General features: G+C 37.4%; 1 protein-coding gene and 1 pseudogene across 1 annotated transcript in view; one reads left to right on the top strand and one right to left on the bottom strand.

Moving 5' to 3' along the window:
* Nucleotides 1-4,144, bottom strand: part of LOC118579452 — a 201,734-nt pseudogene extending 197,590 nt beyond the window's left edge.
* Znf804b (zinc finger protein 804B) overlaps nucleotides 1-20,768 on the top strand; it is a 523,478-nt gene that overhangs the window by 244,586 nt on the left and 258,124 nt on the right. The window lies entirely within an intron of this gene.

Here is a 20,768-nt window from a genome sequence, read left to right as displayed (position 1 = left end):
GTAAAAACACAAGTGAAAAGGTTCCATCTGTGAGATAAAAGAAGGATACCTAATATCAAATCTGATGACTCCTTCATCTTAAACTCCAGCCTCTAGAACCATAAAAACAAATTATTTCTAAATATGTGGTATTTCATTGCAGTAGCCCAAGTAGACAATATTAATACATATTCCTAAATGCCATGGGGAAGAAGACTTCTTTTAAATTCCTTAACACAATTTTGATTGAAGCTCATTCCCCTAATTTTTCCACAGTGCCAGATCTATTACCAAATTCTTACAATAGGCTGATGCTCACTTTTTATTATTTCTTATGTATTTGTGCAGACACATAGTTCTTACTGGTTAGACTAAAATCCCCTACTCACTGATCTTAGTGATGGTTGTACAAAGGTATTTCATATTTAGTTCTATTCATCGCCTAGTCTCACTTTTTCTTCTTCCTTCTCACATTATTTCCCATTAATTCCTCTAGTCTCACATTTGCTTTCATTCTCTATCTCACTCACTCTATCTATCTGTCTATCTGTCTATCTATCTATCTATCTATCTATCTATCTATCTATCATCTATCTATCTCTATATCTGTATGTAATTTGATTATCTATTGAAAGTCCAGGTCCCATATGAAATTTGTCTTTCTATGTCTTATTTATTTTATTCAACACAATGCTGTCATTTCCTTTTGTGCAACTAATGAATAATAGGAAGAAATAATAGAAACATCTCAGAGCAATGCAATTTAAAAATGTGTTAATATTTATTTTCTAATTTAAAGTCATATTAGAGCTCAGAGTAGCCAAAGGTTTTGCTTTAGGATTTATAGCCTGTAAGGGATAGAGCCAGAGCTAAAAATTGTGTTGTCAGAATCTGCATGTAACACTTCTGGACAGCACTGATCCAATACAAGGTCACCCAGCATACAGCAAACGTGGAGTTGGTGCCTCCACATGTCCCCAAAGCAGGGAGGCTTCCTAAATTGACAATAAAACAGGGGAATCTAAGAATTTTCTACACTAGTTAGGCAATACTTGCTCAATTTTCTACACTAGTTGGGCAATACTTGCTCACAGATAACGTATCACACAACAACATTTAATAGGGATTGTTTGGGTCTGCTCCAAAAGAGAAAAGTTTCCTGTGCCTTATATTTCTCTACACAAAACAGTGAAAGTAGCAACCTGCTATAATATAAAGGGTTACATGTTATAAACCTCCTTCTTTTTAGGGCTGTTTTTTTTTGTGTGTATCATTAGGGAGCTTAAATTATTTTGGCTTTCAAGTCTAAGATTGTTAAAAAGTCATATAAAATTTATACCTTTGAAAGTCCCACCCTAGAATATGTTTCTTCTATAAAATGATTGTTATGTTCCTTGGAGCATGGGGGTCTTTTGTTTTCTTGATCAGAGGTATGTTAATAACAAGGAAAAGTTTTTTATAGTTTCAAAATAAAAGTCTAGACGTTTTTATACTATCAAAATATAGTTATTTTAGTATAGTGTCTTGAGAGTAATATGATTCATCAGAGAAAGATAATTTTAAGTTAGCTATGAATTGAGAGAAATTAAGAGAGGACAGGCATGGGATATAGCTGATAGACTTACTATAGAGAGATATAACAAAGTAATACTTAATTTTTAAATGAATCACTAAACAAATGAGTATGAGCTCCTTATGGTCTCCTGATAGATGGTATTAGTGTCTGCCAGGGTGAGGTCACTATTTTTGTATAATATTCCTTCCCTTATGCCATGAAATTCAAATGTTTAAGACTGGTAATTCTTATTGTTTTGGCTTGCTTCATTATAATTTTATAATTATGTTATAATGTATCATTTTTATTATATTATAATATTAAAAGGATATAATCATATCTATTTAGTTCAAAGTTGTTTAAGGGAATCCAGTTTGACTATGTCTACCTGCTTTTGCAGTGAAGAATTACAAGAGGTACGAAGACCCACAAGACACTGTTTTCTGTAAATACCTAATGAGAACTAGTAATTCTTCAGAAATGTTCCCTTTGGCTTCCAGTACAGTGAGGGTAGTCACAACATTTGAGAGAGGGACAGAAGTGGTAGCTAGACATTGATCTTTCCATTTGATTCTGTCTCAAAGATAATAAAGAAACGAGAGCTCTTTGTTGAGAATTCTGTGAATTGTTTTACTAATTATTAGATAAAGACAAAATAACAGAAATACATAGCTATTGTTAATGACACTTGTCCATCATGAATAATCATATACATATATAAAGTGTGAGTAAAACAGAGAATAATGATGAATAAATGAGACAGTGGTTAGAAAAGGAATAAAATGAGACAAGTGTTGCGGTTGGAATATAAACTGTCTTCTAGGGGCACCTGGGTACTTGGTCTTTAGCCTGCGGAGTTGTGTTAGATTTTGGAATGTTTAAGAAGGAGGTAGAGAAGATCTTAAATTTTCTGTCTTTATAAAAAATTCCCTTTTTATTGATTCTTTGTGTATTTCACATCATGTATCCCAATCCCATTCATCTTCCCATACCCTCACATCTGTCCTCTTCACTTGCACCCTCCCCCACCAAAACAGAATAAAATTTAAAAGAAAAATAAAAAACCAACTAAACAAACAGTCTCAGTGTGGAAGCTGTAATGTGGTCCAGTGAGTCATGCAGTGCATCCTTTAGTCCATACATCTTTGCTTGTAAGTGTTCATTGTTATGAATCATTGATCTGGTTCAAGTTATCTGGCTTTTGCTACACTATTAGTCCTGGGCCCTCACTGTGACTCCTCTTGGATGTCCTGCATAGCATTAATCTTAAAAGGTCTTATTAATGAGAACAAACCTGGAGCCAGGTATTTGGTTAAAGCTTGAAGATCAGAGGAGCAGAACAAACCACAGCCACCTCACATTGCCAGTTCCTCAGCTGATTTTGTTTTCTCAGACTGGATCCCTCTCAGCTGATTTGTGATGCTCAAAAGCCTAAAAACTTAACCGCCTCTAGTTCCTGGTCCTCATGTCTTCAATACCTTTCTGCTTTCTGCCATCACTTCCTGGGATTAAAGGCTCTTGTCACTATGCCTGGCTGTTTCCAGTATGGCTTAGAACTCACAGAGATCTGCATGGATCTCTGTCTCCCAAGTGATAGGATTAAAGGCGTGTGTTACCCCTGCCTAACCTCTATGTTTAATATTATGGCTGTTCTGTTCTCTGACCCCCAGATAAGTTTATTGGGGAGCACAATATAGCAACCACAATCCTGTTGTTGTTCTGTGTTGTACAGATCCTGCAGTAGGTCTGGCCCCTTCACATGCTCCAGCAGTTGATAGATGAGGTAGATGTTGGAGTTGGCTACCTCAGCTCTGGTTGTGGGCCTGGGTGGTAGCTGGGTTGGTCAGCCTGCCAGCTTTCCCTCATCATCAACATCTGGGAAAACTCTCCAGCTCTGCCCTGGCTAGCTTTTCTAATGCAGCAGGCAGTAAGGAGCAGGGTCAGTTCTCCTGCTCTCATGCAAGTCCAGCTCACCCACATTCACACTACCGGTGCCCAAACTCTACTGTTTTGTCCAGGCAAGGCCCACTCTCCCGATTGCTGTAGGGAGCATACAAGGTCAGCTCTCCTGCTCTCCTGCCATCAGGACTAGCTTATTTTTACATCTCCTACTCTCCACCCCTCCACTTCCTCACTTCCACCCCTCAACTAGGTCACCTCTACTGTGCTTCCCAGGCAAGATAGAGTACCTGCTCTCCTGAATGCTGCCATTGTTGTGGGGCAGAATCAGCTCTTCCACTCTTGTGAACCCTGGACCAGCTTCTTCTGCTTCTAGTAGGTAGTGAGGGTCTAGAAGGGGGTTTCTCTCCCTGACCCATGCCACCTTGTGACAGAGAGTGGGGTTGGCTGTCCCAGTCTCACAACTTCAGAGCTCTATTGTGCTGTCCAGGCAAGGTGCAGGGCCCACTTTCCTGAGTGCTGCAGTTGGTGAGGGGCAGGGCCAAATCTCCCTAGTGCTGCAGCCAGGCAGGGTGGGGTCAACTCTGCATTCTTATCCTCACTGCCTTCCATGGTAATAAGAACCCGGGACAAGAGAACAAACTGCAGCTGCTGCAGGTCCATGGGCCCAGACATGGCCCTTGGCCACAAGGCAAGCCCGGATGACACCATGGCCCCAGGCAGCAGTGCAAGTCATTCACATCTGTATGGCCATGGCATCGGCACAGCCCTTGGACTAAGATGGTCCTAGATGATGGCTCAGACCCCTCATATCCTTATGACTCCTGGTGGCAACATGAGCCACAGACCTCTGCTGCTGCAGTTGGATCATGGACTCAGACATGGTCCTTGGCAGCAGCTCCAGCCCTATCTATTGGCAGTGCAGGTTACTCTGATTGGCATGAACCTAGCAACAGTTATGGCCCTGGAACACCAACATGGCCCCAGGTGGCGACCAAGATCCCTAACATCTCCACAACCTTTGATGGCAACAGGAGCCTCAGACATCAATGCAGACTCTGGCTATGGCAGGGCCATGGACCCAGATATAGATCCATCACAAATAGGGCCCATATGACTCAATGGCTCTGGTTAGCAGTGCATGTCACTCACATCTGTTTGGGCCTGGCAGTGACAGTGTGCTCAGACACCAACGTTGGTAGTCACAGATGGCTGCCCAGATCCTAGGTATCTGTGTGGTCTTTGGTGGCAACACAGGCACTAGACATCAATAAAAACTCAAGCTACAGAAGGAACATGGACTGAGACATGGTCCTTTGCGGCAGCTCAGGCAGGATGTCATTGTGGCCTTAGTTGTCATTCCATGTCACCCAGATCCAAATGGCCCCAATGGAAGCATGGCCACTGAATATCAACATGTCCCCAGGAAGAGAAAGATGTTAAGTTTTATAGTCAGGCCTTCCTGTTAGTTTCCAGCTACCTGAATGCTGACATGATCTCAATAGCTACCTCATGTTCCTGTTACTGTGCCTTCCTTCTTGTGAGAGAATTTATTGCCTTGAACTGTGACCCAATACAAAGCCATTTTCTTGCTTGTAGTTAGGTATTTGGTCAAATGAACAATGAAATTTACTAATGGAAGGAAAAGTCCTTTTTCAAATGCTATCTAAAATTAATTTTTTTTCTATAAGAAAAAATTGCAACTTCTCTAAAAGAAAAGTTTGACAAGGAAATGCACATATACTCAAAATAATTAACTTCACCTGAATTTCATCATCAATTAAACTTATAGTTAATCTGATTTTTTATTTTGATCCTCAAATCCAAAGGTCTCACAAAGTACTATAAAAACTTGGTGGGAGTGTTTATTATTTTACCTATTAGAACTCCTTTCTGAATTTTCCCACCTACTTTTTTTAATGTTCTGTAGGTTCATGTTGGCCATGGTTGATTTTTTTCCTCAAAAAATTCAATTTCTAGCAGTGCATAGTATAAGTGTCCCCTAATAGTTAGTCTTTTTCCTCAAGTAATTTAGCTGGCTGTTTGTGAAAGCTCACCTTTGAGGAAAACTTAAGATGTGATTAAGAGACCAAGGAGAAGAAGCATTTAGATGGTGGCTGCATGTCTTCACTGATGTGTGGCATGAATTGACACAAATAATTCCAGCATTTCCTGGAAAAATGCCTTTAAAAACACACTGTATTGATGGAACAGAAATAAATAAGATAATATGTTAATACAATGATAGCAAAGATGGCATTTCACCCTTATGTTAGGCAATTCATTTTTTCAATTTCCATGCATTTGAACACTTGCTAAATTATAGTCATATAGTAGGTCTGTAAACTTTTGAAAATTGTTGTCTCCCCAAATCATGACATTAAAATAAATACCCACTTTTCCCATGCTAGCATAATTCATGGAGAATCATGTCTCCACAGGAAATCTGGGGAGACCAATGTCTAATACAGTGCATTTAAATTCAATCTCCCACCTTCCCATCTTTTCCTATTTTAACTTTCTTTCCCTTCAGACATGAGCTCTAGACTTTTCCTGGCTGTAGCACAATATCACTCTTGCCTCACTTTTCATGTCACTTTTTCTTCTATAAAGTAAGATGCTTTATACTGGCAATAAATTATAGTGAAACCAAGCTGACATAAGACTCCTAACTTTACCAAATTGTGGGCAACATCCTACCAACTGAGAAGGGTCTATGTCTGCACTTTGGCAGTCAACAAATGTTCTCTTATACCAATGACCACATTTTAAAATGCTTACCACTGTACATTAAAATAGATAGTACTTCTTTGCCAAGCAGCTGTGATCTCACAGAGCTTTTATGTTTAATAATAATATCCCATTGGCTAGATGAGCTCAACTCAGACCCCATGAAAAGCAAGAAATACGAGAAAAGTCTCATATTTGACATTAAAACAAAGTTTGCGTGCATTCTCCTCCTGATGATTCATGCCCACAGTTCGCTTTATAATATTAGACAGCTGTTTGTTTTAAGTAAAGAGTTGGACTTCTTATCTTTTTCCCTTTCCATGGATCTACATGGGTTTTAATACTATCAGACACCATACTTTCCACTTATGTAATTTGGTATTAGTCTATTTAAACTGTCTGGAGATTCGTATTTATAAATTAAAGAAGCTTATTTCTAAGACAATTGTGGTGATTAAAATTCTAGGTTTGGCTAGATATTGATTTGTTCTTCATTTGTTCTCTTTGGCTATATCACATCATGTTGGGTGGGAGAGAAGGATCACAAGATGAGACAAAATCCAAATATTGAGGCCAGGATGAATTTTTAAAATTTTGTTTGGTGTTGTGTGTTTTGCTTTTGTTTATGTCTGTGTATGAATGTCTGGTGCCCCCAAAAGCCAGAAGATGTGGACAGACACCCTAAAACTGTATTTACAGGTATATATGAGCCAACATATGGATGCTCAGAATTGAAACAGTCCTCTGGAAGAACACCCAGTGCTCTTAATAGCTGAGCCATCTCTCCAGCTCCCAGATTAATAATTTATAACAATCATGTTGTTCAGGAACTTACTAGCTTCTCATATAAACTACAGAAATTCCTTCTGAAGGTAATGTTGCCAGTTACCTAATCAGTTTGTTTTTTAAAGGTTCAATTACTTTTTTGTAGACCTGACTTTGAACACGTGGACCCTTGGGGAACAAACCATATCACACCACAGCAACTGGATTGTTGAAGAATTCAACATGACAATTTTCAGAATAACTCATCTATGAGATATCACTACTCTATCTATATTATAATTATCTCATAAACTTAAACAAAATATGAAGACTAAAACATTTAAAAAGCAGAAATAAATAAGGAGAGGTTCTATAGTCCCGTTTTCTTCTTTCCTATTCAAGCCACTATCTCCTGATGGGTTCATAGCATGCATTCAGAGATATTGACATTTTCCAGGTCACAAGCAAGGAGCATGATATAGTCTCTTCAACAACAGCTTACAGGATTATAACATGTTCACATGGAATTAGATACAATATTGATTGTCTATTTCCAAACTCATGATGTCTCAAATTACTTCTCACCTACACAATATTGATACTGTTCCAAGATAATTTTTAGGATACTGTTTGTGCTATTTTTATTATTATTTTAAGAATTTTATTTATATATTTTCCGTGTATGAGTGTTTTGTCTGTATGTACATTTATGTACCTATTGTTCTTGAAGATGAGAAAAGGGTATCAAATCCCCTGGGACTGGAGTTAGAAGTGTCTGGCTGTGAGCTGCCACACATTTTCTGGCAACCAAACCTGGGTCTTCTTGAAGAGCAATGAGTTATTTTTGTTTGTTTGTTTTTTGGTTTTCTATTTGTTTGTTTTGTATTTCAAGATAGGGTTTCTCTATGTAACAGCCCTAGCTGTCCTGGAACACACTCTATAGACCAGGCTGGCTTTGAATCAGAGATCTGCCCACCTCTGCCTCCTGAATGCTGGGATTAAAGGTATGCACCACCACTGCTTGGGAAGCAGAAAGTTCTTACCTGCTGAGATACCTCTCTGTTAGAATCCTGGAGAATCCCACAAAAGACCACTATGCCTATATATGCAATCAGCAAGAGTATTTATTATTCCAGCATTCAAAGAGTCTGCCATCTCATACAAAGGCAAGATGGAGAAAAGCCCAAGAGGGAAGTGTGAGCTTCTTTTAAGCATAGCCAAGGGGAGGTCCTAAGACAATTATGTCATTTTAGATATGATTGGTTCAAGTGAGTGGCAATCATATCAGTATGTTCTAATTGGCAAGGGCTAGTTAGAGGCAGGTGAGGGTACAGTTTTCCATTTTGAGGCAGGCCTGGACAAGTTCCTGGATTTGTCCTTGAGCTACTATGGAGGCTGGCTATCCTAGTACTTGCTGACAGAGGGGGATGGCTCAGTGGTCCAGGCTTGGTGTGTCCTATCTCCCTTGTCCCTGCTGTGAGGGACATCAGTGATTAATTGTCTTTTGTTCATGGCTCTCCCATAAACTGCTTGCTCATTCTCAGGAAATTGAAACTGAGGCTTGATCTCTGAGAGAAAACTAAACAGGCTGTTATGGCATCTGCTTGGTCTTTTCATTTCCCCAATTCCCTCCTTAAGCAGTGTGACCTCTCAAATCTTGGAGCTGTTTCTTTGTAGTTAAAGATTTTATCATCAGTGTAGTAGACTATTCTGGGAACTAATTGGACTAGGACATAGAAATCTTTGTTTGATCTAAAACCCAAGTATTAACACAGGGGTTTAATCCAAAGGCATATACCTATCAGGTATCCTCCTGTGGGATGAAGAAGCCATCTCCCATTGAATTCTGAGTAAGATTATAGAGGTAAGAATAGCCATACAGAGATTGGTTCAAACAAAGACCATTCCCCATTATCAATTGCAAAGTGAACCTTCCCTTATTTGGTTGTTGCCATCTTCAAGATTGTCATGGGATTGGTCCAGGGGCTGATATTGAGATTTTGGCATCATCAATTTAGTGGTACCCAGCAGAGTATTATCATTTAGATAAGGCGTTGATGATGCAAGAACCAATAGTAATTAACAGAAGCAGAAGGGTGATGGCTGACAGAGTTCCTTATCTAGAAGGAGCTTGGAATGGGGACCAATGATTATTCTATTTCAAGTTTCCTATCACAAGAAATTCCCTTTTGATCTAAAATGGTGAGGAGGGGGAGGGCATTATTCCTGAATGAATTAATATTCAACATATTTGCTTCTGTAATTATTTTCTGCTGACATTAGGTCATAGTTATCAACGTCCTCGAAGGCTAGAATGTTAGTCAAAGGGAAGGAGGGAATGTAGGAGCATCTGGTTCATTGACCAGTTGAAGAGACAGCATTTATATCAGCTGGATTGGTCCATATCACCTTTTAGCAAGTTCAGGGCTCACAGAAATTTGGAGCAGGTTGTAATCAGCCACTGATGTTTGGATGTGTTTGTGAGCCAAGTGGAAAGCTGTTGAGACAGATGTAAACTAGGGGCAGGAGTTAAAATTTATTAACTTATTTGGAACTTTTAGCGTAATTGAGGAAGAAGAACAGTCCTAAATCTAGGAAAAAGAAAAATACTATTTTCAGGAATAAATAGGTGGGAAAATTTAGGCTGCATTTATCAAGAATCATTTTGACCTGTGAGAAGTGGATCCAAGTTTTATGATTTTTTTCCTATTCTCTGGTTTTTGTAAATTTCTATTTTATGGAAAGACATAAAAGTTGAGATATATTAGCATTATCAATCTGTATCGAAATCCCTATTGTAGAGAAAGAAAGTAACAGCTATCTGTAACTCAGCAGTAGACTCATATCTTTGAGTCCTAGCAAAAGCTATAAAGCACGTAATTTTTTTTCTGTCCAGAGAGCCAGGTATAGATTGGATTGAAATGTTTTGCCACAATGAAAAGCATCTGTAAGTCTAAATTCAGAAGACAATTAAAAGAAATCTAAAATCTTGAGTTTGTGACCCAAACAATTATCAGTCATTGCTCTATTAGCTTGTCAGAACTCTATTAATGGTAAATTCTGAATTTTTGAAATTTCAGTGTAATGACAGTGTGGCAAAGGAAAGAAATCTTGTAATCTTTATATATCTTAAAAATTGCATTCATATTTTTAAAACCATCCTCTTTGACCCCTAAAACTTTGCCTTAAACTTTTACTTTTCTTAAATTATTTTCTTAGATTCATATTTAAACCTTCATGACTTATTTAAATTTTTATATTTTAGAACATTTTTAGATCCTTAAAACCTGTATAGACTTCAATATTTTTTTCATTTAATTATTTATTAGAGATATAAGCAGTTATCATTAAGAACAGTCATTTTAAGTTATGTTTGGAACCTATGTATTCTTTTCTATGAAGCTTGTGAGTAAGGCAAATCTACTAGTAACTTTCACTAATTAATGTATTGATCAATGAACTAACAAGGTAGCTGCAACCTTGTGGAAGAATCTGGTTGTCTGATGCTGCTAAGCTGATAAAGCTGTAGCTAGTCTAGTTTTCAATACCATCAGAGATCTGGGAAGGATAAATTATCTGAGTGTAGACCAAGTGGTTTCCAAATCTATTTTAAAAATTGACAGAGACTGTCCATATCCAGTTAGTTATCCCCAGCTCCTGTTGTCTTCATAGCAATTGCAGGACAGCACTGGTCTTTGGCTGCCGGATCCATAAGGTGAGAATTTTCCCTGAAGAGGAGCAACATGAGGAAGACTTACTTTATTTTGTCAATGCCTTGCTTGTCCACAGTCTGGGCCAGGTCCCTGGCAGCAGATGTTGCATCAGGGCATCTCGCCCAATGGTCAGTATTATCAACAATCCAGGTGGTGGAATTATGTTAATTCACATTTTCTTTGGAGTTCTTGCAGGTTGTTTCTAGGAGCTGGAAGCCTACATTTCTTATAGTAAGCTCTGTTATCAATTAATTTAAATGCCAAATTAATCAGATCTTTGACAGACTTGAGGACCATTATCTATTAAATATGTTGGAGCCAAACAAACGTAGGCCTAATCTTGAAAACATCTCTAAGTTTGGTAACAACAACCAGGCCATCATCATATCCTATAGATATATTAATGAGTCAAATGGACCTCTCAGGTTCTGTTTTTCTCTTATAAGTATATTTTATTAGCATTTCTCCCTATCCATAGACATTATAGGAGCAGTTAGACTGCAGCTTTTATTTTTAGAGCATGGATATGATGTTCACAATTTTTAAGAAACAGATTTGGACTTTTTTTTAAAAATGAAACTCTAAATAGCTAAGAGCTTTAGTCTTGTCATTTCATAGGAGGCCAAACATATCGCATACTGTAACCCAGAGGGATGTAATATGATGGTTAATTATTAACTTGTATTGTAGACTGCATTCCTCCTTCTCCTCTAAAGAACATGACCCCATTTTTAACATAAACATTTTGCAGTGAAGAATCACCATTTTTTTCTAAAATGAAGAAAACCAATCAAAATTAACCTAATATGGTTAAATCCCAAAATATATTACAGTTTTCCTTCAAGTTTAGCATAGTTCATATCCCTTCTGGCCTCCTATACTTTCCTATATATTCTCAGATCCAGACTTCCTCTATCTTCATTCCTCTGGTTCAGACAGACATGGACAAATTCTTTTTTCTTTTCTTTTATTATTTCAGTTTTCTGCTTTTTTCTCTTTTGCTTCTTAGACAACATGCAATGTTTTTTAATCAATGTCTTTTTCTTCTGGGTTCTTCCCAGCAGCCTAGAATATTATATAGAAGAATAGAAATAAATAAGAATAGAAACATATATATGTAAGATAAATTGCTAAACAGTCTTACTAATAAAAAACCCAGAGCCAAATATTGGGGTGAAAACTGAGAGATCAGAGATTCAGAAAGAAGCCAGTCACATTCTTACTGCTAGAAAATCCTCAGCCAAAAAGAAAGTCACTTCCTGTATACTCACATCTACACTACATCCTTTCTGTGCCCTGCCATCTCACTTCCTCTCTCTGCTCAGCTACATCATTTTCCTTTCTCCACTGAGCTCTATCACTTCCTGTTTGTCTGTACAGATCTCCAGAACTCTATGTTTAACTAGTGCTGGAAAGTAAGGGCATGTACCACCCACCATGCCTGGCTCTGTTCCTAGTGTGGCCTTGAACTCACAGAGATCTGGATGAATCTCTGCCTCCCAAATGCTGGGATTAAAGGCCTGTGCTATCATTGCCTGACTTCTATGTTTAATATAGTGGCTGTCTTTTTCCTCTGATCTTCAGATAAGCTTTATTACAGTGTACAAATAAAATATCACTCTCTATATATATATATATATATATATATATATATATATTCATGTTAACTAATAATAATTTGTAACTAATTCTCTTAAATGATGACAAGTATTTGTAACTCATTGAATTCAAATGCCAAAGTCCATGTATTTTTTTCTTTCCTGAGGAAATAAAAAATTTTTTTCAAGCATAATGCATTTTTAACTTTTATTCTAAAGTCAAATTTTTTCCAAGTTAATTCAATAGTTTTATTTTATTTTATTTATTTTTTTAGACAGTGTCAGGCTAGTAGCTGGCCAGCATCTGAGACTAGACCTTGATGTTATCATAAATTGTAGAATGTATCAAAGTGAGTGACAAACTTAAGTTAGGAAGGAAGGGAGGGAGAACAGTACTGGTAGGTACAGAGTGTGTCCTTGGCTGGCAGTGTTTCTGTTAAAAAATTGTTAATTCTTTGGCCTGAACCCCAGATTCTCTGTCCATAGCTTTTTTTATTTTTTTAAATTTTATAATTAATTTAATTTTACATATTAGCCACAGATTCCCTGTTCTCCCTCCTCCTTCCCACCTGTCATCTCCCCAATCTACCCCCCATTCCCATATCTTCCAGGGCAAGGACTTCCCTGGGGATTCAGCTCAGCCTGGTAGATTTAGTCAAGGCAGGTCCAGTTTCCTCCTCCCTTCACCCAGGCTGAGCAAAGTGTCCCATTATAGGCCCCAGGCTCTAAAAAGCCAGCCAGCAGAGAAAAGCAATGACACCACGAGGTTTGCAGGCAAATGGATGGATCTAGAAAAAAATCATCCTGAGTGAGGTAACCCAGACTTAAAAAGACAAATAAGGTATGTACTCACTCATAAGTGGATACTAGATGTAAAGCAAAGGATGACTAGACTGCTACTCACAACTCCAGGGAGGCTACCTAGAAAACAGAACCTTAAGAAAGACACAGACATCCCCCAATGACAGAGAAATGGATGAGATCTACATGAACAACCTGGACTTCAGTGGGGATAATGAAGGGCAAGGGTCAGGGGAAAGAGAGCTTAGGGGAGCGGGAAATCCCAGCTGGATCAAGAACAGAGAGGGAGAACAAGGAATAAGAAACCATGATAAATGAAGACCTCATGAGAACAGGAATAAGCAAAGTGCTAGAGAGGTCCCCAGATCCACAAAGATACCTCCACAATAGATTACTGGCAATGGTCAAGAGAAACCCCAAATTGACCTACTCTGTTCACAGTTTGTCTCAGCTTACATTATCATGCACTCCAGTAGCCTCATCCCTGCCCACCTGAACAGAGAGCTCATGCCCCCATCCTCTTCAAGAGCTTCTGACAGGCCAAGCAAGACCAGCTCTGCCAATGCTGTGGGCCTGAGAGCAAGAGTTATGGAGAGAGGTGGCCCTCACCATGCCTCCCTCTCTCTTCCTCTTCACAGAAAATGAGAGAAGTTAGTATACAGAAACAAGTAACAATGACACAGACAACCATGTACCAGAACATCAGATCTGGAAGACGACCTGTGTCGAGATCCAAGAGGTCCTTGTTGCAGGTGTACAGTTCAGTCAGAGGGACCTAATCCCCTACAGGTTCAAGTGAGTCAAGGACATTTTCCAACTCACAGTGTAGAGGTGCTTCTAGCTCATTCATGAAGCAATCCTTGGTCTCCACGTTCAGGTAGCCCCCAGCTTTCCAGAAACATAAACACATGGAACAGAACAGTAACATAGTAACAGTCAGAACACAGACCAAGACAAAGAGCGCTCACACTCACCTGCTAGGTTATCACAAAATGCTCAGGTGTCATTAGTCTAGAGGGGACATTCTGAGTGAGCCCCCATATATTAGGGTTCTGGAGAAATCCCACAAATGACCACAATCCACATATGTAATCAGCAAGTGTGTTTATTATTCCAGCATGTTGGGACCTGCCATCCCATACAAATGTAAGATGGAGAAGACTCTGAGAGGGAAGTGTGAGCTCCTTTTAAACATAGCCAAGTGGAGGTCCTAAGGCAGTTAGGTCATTTTAGATATGATTGGCTCAAGTGAGTGGAAATCCTCTCAGTATGTTCTAACTGGTCAGGGCTGGTTAGAGGCTGGTAAGGGTATAGTTTTCTGTTTGGGTCCAGGCCTGGACAAGACATGGCTTAGTCCTTGAGCTGCTTTGGAGGCTGGCTTTCCTAGTACACACTGATTTTGGGGGCTGACTGAGTGGCCCAAGCTTGATGTGTCCCTCTCTCCCTTGTCCTTGCTGTGTGGGGCATCAGTGATTGTCTTTTGTTCCAGGCTCTCCCAGAAACTGCTTGCTCCGTCTCAGGAAACTGAAACTGATAATACTTGTTTTAACTTGTATGTCCAAATGTATTCAAACCTCAAGTTCCTATGGTTTCAGCACTTTGGATTTATTAGGAGTGGTCTCTCCAAGAAATCCCTGAAAGTTCGTGTAAAGAAGAGACTTGGTGTATTCTAGCCCTAAGACTGTCTCTTGGCTGGGCAAAAGAGGAAATAAATCATTCTTCAAAAATCTTGATCCAGTATTTTTACTCTCTTCATGGTCATTTCTAGCTGGCCTTAAAGGACATGACTATGCCAAATTAATAATTAAGAATTTAATCTTTGTTGTACATTGTAGTGTGCTATATAAGGGCATTTTATAGAAACACATATAAATACATACTAAATAAAATTTTGAAAGAACAAAGGATATATTTTAAAACAAGAAAAAGGTATTTTGGGCAACTCAAATAGAAAGGGTACCCTATGCTGAGATGTCACAGGACACAATACAGGAGTTACTTTCACAGTTTGTCTTTATGAACATGTGAATAATTTCAGTGAAATTTGAGTTTACATATAATGTTTTAAACAATATGATGTTTGCATGTGATACAGTCTCTCATATATAGCACATAAAAATTTAAATAGTAAAAGCACTTGTACCACAATTCAGTTAGTACAGAAGATAGATATCATAAATACTCTACTCTGTCATCATGGAGTCAATAATAACTTCACAGCAAATGAGAAAGGAAATACTTGAACTGTTATAACTCAGTGGACAAAAGCCTGCATAGCATGCCTGTGGTCCTGAGTTTGCAAACCAGAACAATTAACAACCGAGCAAAATGCTTCACTCTCACCAGCACCACTAACAGAATCCAATTTCATAGTCCATAATTCTAGCTGGCCTGGAATAAACAGGGAAATAGAATGGAATCTTCTTGTATCCATGCCTGCCAATGACACAATCATGCAAAACTTACACCCTCTGTACTGTTTTTCTTCTCAACACTTTCTTCTCTATCTCACTATCTTCTAAATACTCTGAAGTAATTACACAAGTATCTATAAGCTGGATTGAGCTAATAGAACTCAAGGTGTTTGAAACAGTATGGAGAATTGAAAGCTTTTTGTTCTTATGTAGTATGTACATGGATGAATTTTGTGGTTGTTGAGTAAGATAAGTTTTACCATATGGAATTAGTTAAAATATATAGAACATAGCATGTTACAGTTTGAGTACTTACCCTTTTCATCTGCTATGAAGTTATTATCAACTCCATAATGACAGACTACAGAGTAATTATGACATCTATCTATTAACTGAATCATAGTACAAGTACTTTTGCTATTCTTTGGATTTTTGACATGCTACTTATAAAAGACTGTATCACATATAAATATCATACTGTTTAACATGTTATTTGTAAACTCAAATTTTATTAAGATGTTCTTTAAGGCAAACTGTCAAAGGAACTCATGCATTGTGCCTTGGAACAGCTTCAAGAAAGTGTCATAAAGCATGTGAGTTATTTTTTCCTTGGAAGACATGAACAAACCTTATTTTTGTCATCCTACATAGGGAACTTGATAGAAGAGAAAGTAAGAAGTAGGAACACATTGGCACAGGAGATCACCTCCTAAACATAACACCAGTAGCACAGACACTGAGAGAAACAATTAATAAATGGGACCTCCTGAAATTGAGAAGCTTTTGTAGAACCAAGGAAACTGTCAATAAATCTACGAAATGCGAAAAGATCTTCACCAACCCCCCATCTGACAGAGGGCTGATCTTCAAAATATATAAAGAACTCAAAAAGCTAGACATCAAAATACTTAACAATTCAATTAAAAAATGGGCTACAGGGCTTAAAAGAGAATTCTCAACAGAAAAATCTCAAATGGCTGAAAGACATTTAAGGAATTGTTCAACATCGTTAATCATCAGGGAAATGCAAATCAAAATGTCTCTGAGATACCTTCTTATCAAAGAAACCTTCTGTCAAAATGGCAGAGATCAAAAACACTGAAGACAAATGATAAAGAAATGATCCACCCAAGTCCAGTTTGCATTCGTGATTTTACTGGGTTTGTTCCCAGGAGCACGGGTGACAAAAGACAGCTGCATTGCTGACAAGTCTATCTGAGTACAGTGATGACTTGTGAGGTTCTTATTCAAGGAGCTTCCTGTCCAGCTTGCAGGCAGTTCCCACCAGAGTCTCTTGTCTCTAACTACTTTTTACTGTTCTCATAGCATTGGAGAAGGACTTGTAAATCTAACTTTCTGAATTTCTTCAACCTTGTAAGTTTCATGGACTTTCAGGGTGGTATATGTTTCATTTGTTTCTTGAGTTTCATGGGTCTCCTTCCTTCCTAAAGGAGGGAATGTTTCAAATCAGAAAAGATCTCTGTGCAACATGAAGGTAGACATAACATTGATGGCTCTTTTAGTTTAATTTATCATGATCACATTCTCATATTTTTATCCTCCAAAAGAAATTAAGCATACTTGGATATTTGAAATACAAATTATCCAATGTATTTCAAATAAACTTCCTGTCTGATATTATATACTTTTTAGCCAATTTATTATATTTATCCAGCCTTGCCCATTCCCCTATATACTTATTGTTGCCTATACAGGTCTCTAAATGCCTGTAAACTATTTCAGGCTTCTCTTTCTCCCTTAAATTTAAATCCAAGCATTCTTTATTTTGAATTGATTCTGTCATGTTCCTATCTTTGTTGGCCTCATTTTGTGATAACTTCCTTCTCCCTATCACTTCATTTCATTGTTTTAGGTCATTGTAGTAATTAACTCATTTTAAAAGTACTTTTTTATGTTGCAAAGATAAGTTCTTTTCACATGATAAAGCTAATTCTTTTCTATTCTATTCTACTCTTTTCTAATTATATTATATTATATTATATTATATCATATTATATTTGTGTAGCTTAGATTCTGTAAAAATAATCCTGTAATCTAAAATGTGTGTTTTAATTTCCTTGAACTAGTATCCAACATCATTGAGCAACTGGCCCATCTACTCCATGGTGTCTGAACCACAATACTTTCACTACTTTGTTATTTACTTCTAATTACATCACCACACATATGATGAGACATTTATTCAACAAATGTGCATTGATTTCCTGTTATGTACTAGGTACTGTTCAAAGCCTAGAAATTTAATTGTAGGTAAGTGTAGCATGTCACCACGAAGTTATAGCATTCTGTGTATGCTTGTACAATATCAATGCATTGTATAAGGAAGTACACTGCAGGAAGGTTTAGGAATTAGACAAATCAAGGGCCTGGAACAGAGCTGCTCACTTAGAAATAACAGATTGTATCTATGTAAGTTATTAGCGGGAAAGATAACAGGACTGTGAAAGGAACTAGATTAGCTGGTTTTTCTGGATCACAGGCTTACACAAACAATTAATTAACATATGATTATGTTTCTATTTTCTTTTTAAAATATTTATTTTATGTTCTGTTAGAGACCCTATTAAATGTATGAGAACAGGAGAGAGACTCTAGTAATATCTTGGTTAAGAGATAGCAGTGGTGTTACCTAAGGATAGCACTAGGGGATGAAGAAGAAAAATGGAGCACTATTTTAGAGATACAAATATCAGAATTCAAGGCTTACAATAATCCTGATATAAAAGAGAATAAGATAAAGATTTGGTTCAGTGAATGTTTTCCTTATGTTGTTGCGTACCATCACTGCAAACTTGGGAAAGGTTTGAAAATTATTGTGTATGATAGAAATTTAGAATAATGATGTTAAGACCTGATGAGACATCTCCATAGATAAGGTATAGCACAAATGAGTTTGGCCATCTACATTAAGTAAGACAATTGAATTTCTGACAGATATTCAAGAACTTCAAAAAATTATTTATTTTTTTAATTTTTCAGATTATGCCCCCTTCTCTTTTCTCCCTCAAAACTCTTCCATATACCCCTTTTGCTCTCTGTAAAACTACAAAAAGAGGTCATAGATTTGAAAAAGAGCAAGGAGGGGTCCATGGGAGGATTTGGAGGAAGAAGGATGGCAGAAATTATGTAACAGAAGAACACACTGATTGATTAGTTATCCAATACCAATGGTCAGCTATGAAAACATATACACACAAGTAACATTTTTCAGAAAATTTTGACACCAAGATCTACTATAGAAATAAATAGGATTTCCAAGGAGAATTTAGAGGTTGAGAAGAAAGTATGTATCGAGCTGAAATTGCTAAGGAGTTTCAATGTTTGGGACATTAATATTTCTCAGATCAAATGACAGAAGAGGTGGATAGGAAGAAAGTAATGAAATCCATGAAACAGAATATTTCAAATAAACATAGATCAAAGTAAGGCACTGACTTAAAAGTGTTGAATGTGTTGGAGAAACAAATCACTGCCTGTTAGAGAATGATAGAGGTGGATATGTTCAAATGCTACAAGGAAAATGCCAGGAGGCAGCAAAAACTGAAGATATGAAGAAGAGGAAGAATGTTTAGAACTAGCATTCAGATAATGTTGGACAGGACAAGCTTCTGTACAAAGTTAAAAGGACTGACCTCCAAAAGAGAGATTTTTTTTTCTATCACCATAGAAATGAAATGGAAAGATGCAGTTGAAATAGGAAGTTTATTTCTGCTTGCTTTACATGATGCTAATTCAACTTTGCCTTTTGCAATCACTCACTAAAACGACAGAGCCTTTGTGTGTTTAGTGCTACAAATACAGATTATGCATTACATGTACTGCCCTCTATCGCCTTCCTTTCCCCTTTCCTTCTATCTCTCTTTCTCTCACTCTGCTCCTCATCGCTCTCTTCCCTCTGATGTCTGTCTGCCTCAGCCTCGGATGGGTACCTGCATCTCACTAACCACAAGGAGAGAGGCAGCTCCACCCTAGGCATTCACTGATGCAGAAGCATAAATGTAAAAATTGAGACTGTCGTGGAGGTATCTCTTTTTAGACATTAAGACACTATTATTTTTTTCCTGTGACAAGACCTTAAATTTCTTATTAAAAATAGATACAGGCAAGGTGGAAGATTGGGCTTATCCAGAGAAGGGAGATGTGATTTTGATCTCAAAGGACTGATATTCCTTGCTGTGAAGCTACTGTCCTTAAACATCAGATTCTTATACTGGACAAAATTCAGTGTCGAACTAACTCTCTGAAGAAGGAGTACAGTTTCAGATGAGTCTTTGATCCTTTGACCTTTTACCTCTAGAATTTGCCTAGTCTTGTTTGTTCAGCAAATGCCTTCTTTACACATTCACTCAGTTCCTGATTCCTGACCTTTTCCTGTTTAGTTGCTTAGTCACCTATTTTATATTTAGAAGGTCACATGATTATAGAGTGGTTTTTTCATAGCAATCGTTTAAGTTTTAAATTCCAGTGTATAAAGAACAATGTATTTTGAAGAATAATTGTGACTTATATGTCCTATCAGGCACTTCAGGTGTTTACAGATAGTAATTGATCATCCTCTATGAAATAGAAAGCAAAGTCATGCAAAAGTATGGATGTCCTATTTGGGGAAGAACAGAAACTGGAATTCAGTTTGAAAACATCTGGGGCATGTGTATATAGACTGGATTGGTAAAAAGTGTTGAAATTTCAAATGTAATCCATCTGGAGTTTCAAGTCCATTTAATTTTTTTTGGTCTTATATTTGGGGGCATAAAACAATGTTACAGTTTATGAATATGAAGAGAACTATTTCAACCACATCTATCAGTATATCCATTATCTCAATACTAACCATTTCTGGTGTTGGGAAGATCTGAATTTATTCCCTTTGTAATTTAGGGATGTTGGAAGAGCAAGCGATTTACTACATTCAGCATCTGGGCAAAAGACTCAAAGAAGAAAGAAAATCATTCCTTCTCTTTAAATGAAACTTTGTGCCTTTTTACTTCAGTTAGTTTTAGATTTCATGTGTAAGTAATACTACATAGTATGTATTTTCCCTTTTCTGTTTATTTTTCATTTAATTTACCATTAACTCAATATTATGTTGTCATAAAAATTCACTTGTAGGTGTGTATAATATACTACATCACATCTTGTTCACCTATTTGTTGATAAACATGTAAAGTGCCTCTACATGTAGGGTGTTATGACAGCATTCTAATATTTCAAATATACTGATTTAAACTCTTCCAGGCAAACGACCAGAAATTAGACTTTTAGATTATGTGGAATTTTTAATTTTAAGTGGTGT

The sequence above is a fragment of the Onychomys torridus genome, chromosome 3 (genome assembly GCF_903995425.1).
Source record: "Onychomys torridus chromosome 3, mOncTor1.1, whole genome shotgun sequence".
Classification (NCBI taxonomy): Eukaryota; Metazoa; Chordata; class Mammalia; order Rodentia; family Cricetidae; genus Onychomys; species Onychomys torridus.
Note: the sequence above shows the minus strand (reverse complement) of the source record. Positions and strands in the feature narration are given on the sequence as shown.